Below are 6,627 nucleotides of genomic sequence, written 5' to 3'. Positions count from 1 at the left end.
GGCTGGTCCGCGCCGGTGGGCGGAGCCTAGGTGGGGGTACCCGCAGTCGGTTGCGGACTGGCGAGAGAACTTTCAGCCGAAAAACTCGTCTACACATTGTCACACTAAATTCCACATAACTTTTTAACTATAAACTCCACCGTCATGTTTGAACTGGCAATTTGTTCCTAAAACACTCACCATTATGAAACCGTATCCTGATTCAACAAATTTCACCACCCTGATTTAAGAAAACAACGAGAATCGCCGTTTCCCCCTTTTCAGTGCAATTATCCCTCATTCATTTTTAGTTTTCTCCCTAAATTATTGAAGTTTTGCAACCTAATTTTCCCCCCACTCACCCTGTCATCTACTCTCCAGCAGCTGTGCTCCATGTTCCCCGCCCTCCCTGGGGGCCGCCACAGAGACGCCGCCCACAGTGCCTGTCGGCGAGGGAGAGGGCGCCATGTTCCAGAGAGCTGCTGCCATGCCCACCCGAATTTTTAGTGTTTAAAAATTATTTTTACGTCATAATTTTTCTCCCCCCCCAGTGCTTCTAAACCACCCCAGTAGTGAAAAATATATGCATATATAATTGTAATTATTAATTATATATGCATATATATTAAATATTAAAAATTTTTCGCAACATAAATCTAAACCCACGACTTCACCCATCATCTTGTGGCTCAGAGACGCCGGCCATAGTGCCTGAGTGCACGAGCCCCTTTATTAGCCTAACCGGGCTAATAGCCATTAAACTTAGTTATAGAACAATGTAAATATGTGTTGTATTTTTAGTTGCAGGTCGCGCCAGCAGTTCCTGCCGCCCTCGAGATGCCGAGGCCTAAATTGCCACATTCGCTCGTGCCTGCCGAGCACATACGCCGCATGGCGTGCTCAAAATGGCTCTTCCAGAAATCCCATCTGGGAGAACCACAGATCCCATTCGCCCTCATCCGCTTCCTATCCCTTCGGGCCCTCGGTTGCGTTAACTTTTCACTCACAGGCAACAGGTTTCCTCCAGTGCGCTCGCTGGTTTACTGTTGTCTACCCTTTGCTACTCCCCATAGGCTGTCGGGGTGCAAATTCCGCACTCCTGCAGGCTTGACCGCGCCAGACGCACGTCGCCAGCTGCTTCCCCCTCCCTCACAGGAGAGTGAAGACAGCATAGGCAGTTACTCAGTTTATCAAATTAAGCGTATAGGTCCCACCTGGCACGCATCAATTCCCTCAGTCAAATCATTCCCATTTGGTTAGCAGGGCTCACAAACACTTCGGCTGTGTGAGACTGACTTCAGCGTGGAGGGGCTGTAGTCTAATTTAAAAAAAATTCCCGTCTCACTCATCTAGCGACAGCGGCACAGCTCAGACCTACGATGCCCCCCAAGACGAGCGGTAAGGCAGCCAAAAAGGCGGGCAAGGCCCAGAAAAACATCTCGAAGGGCGACAAGAAAAAGAAGCGCAAGAGGAAGGAAAGCTACGCAATCTACATCTACAAAGTGTTGAAGCAAGTTCATCCGGACACTGGCATATCATCTAAGGCCATGAGCATCATGAACAGTTTCGTGAACGACATTTTCGAGCGCATCGCGGCAGAGGCCAGCCGCCTCGCCCACTACAACAAGCGCTCCACCATCACCAGCCGCGAGATACAGACGGCCGTGAGACTGCTGCTGCCCGGGGAGCTGGCCAAGCACGCTGTCAGCGAGGGCACCAAGGCTGTCACCAAATACACCAGCTCCAAGTGAGCAGGTCTGGTGTGCACATGCTTACATAAACGGTCCTTTTCAGGACCAAGAACATGATCATGAAAGGAAATGCTTCTGCTGCTGTTCTACAATTCCCTCAATCCCTATGATAGTAAATGTAAGCTTAACCAAGGCAGAAATATTTTCATTAAAAAAAGTCTTTAAGACGCATGGTTTACTGGCTGAGATATATATATATATATTTTTTTTTTTTGCTTACTTCTGTGGTCATTAGTACATTGCTACAAATATATTTATATATATAAAAAAATAAATAAAAAAATCCTTTCTATTTAATTTAGTTAGATCATATATCAATATTAATGGCAAAGACCAGTTGCATCGATTCACTTTGAAAATAATTCCATTTGTGCTAAAACTGGACACAGTAAAAAAAAAAAAAAAAAAAAAAAAAAAAAAAAACTGAAAAAAAAAAATATATATACACACACACACACACATAATTCGAATTCATATTATGCTTAACTGCGTTTGAATTTGCAATCATGCACAAGATGTTTTGTACTTCGAAGTAAAAACAACATAATGTACTATTTAACTACCCACAGTACAAATGGATCCAAAAAAAAAGTGAATTTTCATGCAGACGAAAATGCTTACATATATTCTATTTATATTAAGTACCCATTACTAACAGCTTATACTGGGTGGAATACAACAGTTGACATGATTTTACTTATATGGCAATTTAATATTTAACCAAAATTAATGGTAAACTAATATTTTAAAGTGTCATTTATGGCCCCTTACCTTCAGCATGTTTGCTTCCTTGCACACAAACGAGGACAAACACATCACCCAACTGAAAAAAAAAAAAAAAATTTCACTTGCATCACAAATAATTTAAAATTTTTCACCACATGAAGTAAATATTTCGCAATAAAAAAAAATATAGCCCTAGGACTCGTGTGCACACCTTTTCTTCCCCACATCGCACACGCAAACAAAACTTCCAAATTATTACAAAATCACTCGATTATTATACATACATAAACACACATGTATTTTCCGAATAAGTGAGAAATGCAGGCCGATGAAAGTCAAATTTCGTTTCGGAAATTAAATCTCGCACAACTACCGACACATAACCAAACTTGCGTACATTTACATAGCATTAACCCTCTAAATAATAAACAAATGAAAGCAGAAAAAACAACATCGCTACCCACCGCGCGCGCTCCTGGCGGCGGGAGTAGGAACTACTTTGCACACAGACCGACATAGCCCCCTGCCAAAAACAGTAAAATAAATAATATATATAAGTCTTTTGGCGGGAAAAAATTTCTCAACCGCCTGGGAGCACCCTAGTGTGTGCCTGTCTTTAGGTTATGTTACTTTTAACTTCATTTTCTACAGGCAGACGCGAGGGTGCTCGCCCATTATTTTTATTTTTTTAAATTCTTTCCTACCTTTGGTGTGCCATGCAAGAATTTATCGTCAAAATGGCGGCCCCGAGTGCAAATTTCTCGTCTGCACTGCTGGCTGGATGATTATGTGATGTTTTGAAGGAGGGTGTTTTTTTTTTGTTTGGATTTTGTGTGAGGGGGGGAGGGGGCTGGGCTAGCTTTTTTTTTTTTAAATTTTCTAAACATTCATCTCTTATGTAACAGTGTTCAGCATTAAAAAATTTAAAAGAAGAGGCACTTACTCATCAATTTCAAAACAGCCTATGAAGAAAAATAAAAAAAATTTAAATTCATTCCAGTTTTATACATTCATGATTTGATCACATGTATAACTTTTCTTTTTTATTACCTTATTTAATTTTATTATTATTACTACTATTGCTGCTACAACCTAGAAGATACCTCAGTGATACTAATACCTGCTGGTAAAGTTAAAGGTTTCACCTTTCTTTCTTTAAACATATCACAATACCTTTCTTGAGTTAAATATTATCTAATGGCTTTAAGAAGTTATGGTAATGTTCATCAGTTATAGAGTGTGGGTTTGTGTGTGTGTGTGAGAGTGTATTTTGAAGAGGGCTTTGGTGGTTGGGATGGTGAGGGTGGTGGGTGTTGTGTGTGGGGAGGGGGGGGGGGGAAGTAAAAGAGTGTTCATTACACGATTTCTCCTGTTGTTTGTAACAATCACACCTGGTATAGCTATTTCGAGTGGCAAATACAAACTGCAAAAAAAAAACATCTATATCATTGCCAACGGCCATATCACGATGAACACACCGGTTCTCGTCCGATCACCGAAGTTAAGCATCGTCGAGCGTGGTTAGTACTTAGATGGGTGACCGCTTGGGAACACCACGTGCCGTTGGCACTACTATTTTGCACCCTACAGAAAAAAATTTTTTTTTAAAAATTTCAATTTTAAATTTTTTTTTCCCCCACAATCACCACATTTCCCCCCCCCCCTAACACACACACTCACTCTCTCTCAATCAATCAATCAATCAATCAATCAATCAATCAATCAATCACTCACTCACTCACTCACTCACTCACCCACCCAGTAGCTGTGAATCTTTGCATGTGTATACCTCATACAAAATTCAAAGTGAAAAAATAAATATTTAAGTGTATATGTATGTATGTATGTATGTATGTATGTATGTATATATGTATATATGTATATATATATATATATATATATATATATATATATATATATAAACACACACACACACACCTATTTTGAAGTTTCTCTGTTTCAGTGGGCAGTTATGTATAATAATGAGAGATTCAAAAAGACGTTGATAACAATGTCATCAATGCCTGTTTAGTGTGCTCATTTGTTGGATGGTCGGCAGCAATACTAGAGGTGGTACAGCTGTAACCTGTAAAATTGTACCTGCAATGTGTTGTGTATGGAAAAAAATAAAAATTATATCATCTAAATTTTTGTTATCCAACAATAACCTTCCCATCAATGCATGATGTCACAGTAGCCATAGCTCTACTCTTTCTGCCATATAACATTGGGGGAAAAAAAAAAAAAAAGGAGCTATTAGAATAATAACAAAAAGTGAAGGCGCTAGCTGACAGCCAGGAACTTGCCTTCCAGCCCTACATCCTCCCCAACAATCCGCCTCACACACTCCTAGTGTCAGAGCAAATAGCCAACATGCGACTAGCCACAACCACCACGGAACCTCTCCTTACCACAGAAATGGAAGTGAAAAGAATAATTAAATCTCTGAAGAACAACAAAGCGCCAGGAGCAGACAAAATCCCTTCCCTCGTCCTCAAACAACTCCAACTCCCTGCCCTTCAGGCAATCACATCCTGCATCAATGGCATCCTACAAACAAACTCCTGGCCACACACCTGGAAAGAAGCCAAACTAATCCTACTCCCAAAACCAGGCAAAAATCCCAAACTACCAACCAGCTACAGACCAATTAGTCTCCTCAACACGCTGTCTAAAGTCGCAGAGAAAGTGCTAGCTCGCCGCATCCAACTACATCTGGAAGAACATCGTGTAATCCCGGACTACCAGTTTGGCTTCAGGGCTCGTCACTCCACCACGCAACAATTAGTCCGTATTACAGAACACATTACACACGCATTCAACTGGCGCCAATACACTGCAGCTGTCTTTCTCGACATAGAAAAGGCGTTTGATCGAGTATGGCACGAAGGACTGCTACACAAACTCCAGGTCATACAACTCCCGGACACATACATCAAAACATTAGACTCATACCTCCATCACCGCTCATTTCGTGCACACATTCCAGGCGCCATATCCACACCTAGACCAATACTAGCAGGGGTACCGCAAGGCAGTATACTAGGGCCCCTGCTATTTAACATATATGTAGCAGATCTCCCACAACTACCTGGAGCCAACATTGCGTGTTATGCAGACGACACCATGCTCTATACAAGCTCCCTCAGCCCCCACCTGGCTGTACGAAGACTGCAAGATTCGCTACACACCATAGAAGCATGGTTCACCGACTGGAGGACATCAATTAACGTAGGCAAATGCGAAGCCATCATATTCACGCGCCGACGAGTCCCAGAAAACCTGCCGCAGCTCAACCTATTCAATAACGACATCGAATACAAAACAACTGTAAAATACTTAGGAGTACACATGGACCGCGGACTCACATGGAAGAACCACATCGCCAGTAAACAAGCTCAAGCCAACGCAAGACTAGCAACGCTGTACCCCCTCTTAAACCACAAGAGCAGCTTAAGTACACATAATGGCAAGATCCTCTACACAGCCTGCGTCCAACCTATAGTAACCTACGCATCCCCAGCATGGAGCTACGCAGCGCCAACACACTTGAAGAAACTACAAATCGTACAGAACAAATCCCTAAGAAGAATAGCGCAAGTTCCCATTTATGTCCCGATGCGCCTAATACACAAGGAACTTCGCATAGAAACACTGCACGCGCAACTCGTCAAGCAAGCCACTTCCTTTTACAAATCAGTCGAAACACACACCAATCCGCTCGTACACAACTTGGGACGATATAATCCTGAAGATGCCAGAAAATTCAAAAGACCGAAACACATTTTATGCGAAAAACCCCCGTAAACACTTAAAAAATACTCCGTCAAAATCAGTCGTGTTTTTCGCTCTCTCGCCAAGCCCGGGTCTGCGCTGATTGGCTGGTCCGCGCCGGTGGGCGGAGCCTAGGTGGGGGTACCCGCAGTCGGTTACGGACTGGCGAGAGAACTTTCAGCCGAAAAACTCGTCTACACATTGTCACACTAAATTCCACATAACTTTTTAACTATAAACTCCACCGTCATGTTTGAACTGGCAAATTGTTCCTAAAACACTCACCATTATGAAACCGTATCCTGATTCAACAAATTTCACCACCCTGATTTAAGAAAACAACGAGAATCGCCGTTTCCCCCTTTTCAGTGCAATTATCCCTCATTCATTTTTAGTT

At 42.1% G+C, this 6,627-nt stretch overlaps 1 non-coding gene across 1 annotated transcript; it reads left to right on the top strand.

Moving 5' to 3' along the window:
- The first annotated feature begins 3,906 nt into the window (after positions 1 to 3,906).
- On the top strand, positions 3,907 to 4,025 carry LOC134543849 (5S ribosomal RNA). Its single transcript, XR_010077298.1, has one exon. It is a non-coding gene; the product is annotated as a 5S ribosomal RNA (ribosomal RNA).
- Positions 4,026 to 6,627: the final 2,602 nt, after the last annotated feature.

The sequence above is a fragment of the Bacillus rossius genome, unplaced genomic scaffold, assembly GCF_032445375.1.
Source record: "Bacillus rossius redtenbacheri isolate Brsri unplaced genomic scaffold, Brsri_v3 Brsri_v3_scf22, whole genome shotgun sequence".
Lineage (NCBI taxonomy): Eukaryota > Metazoa > Arthropoda > Insecta > Phasmatodea > Bacillidae > Bacillus > Bacillus rossius.
This window is presented reverse-complemented; position numbering and strand designations above follow the sequence as displayed.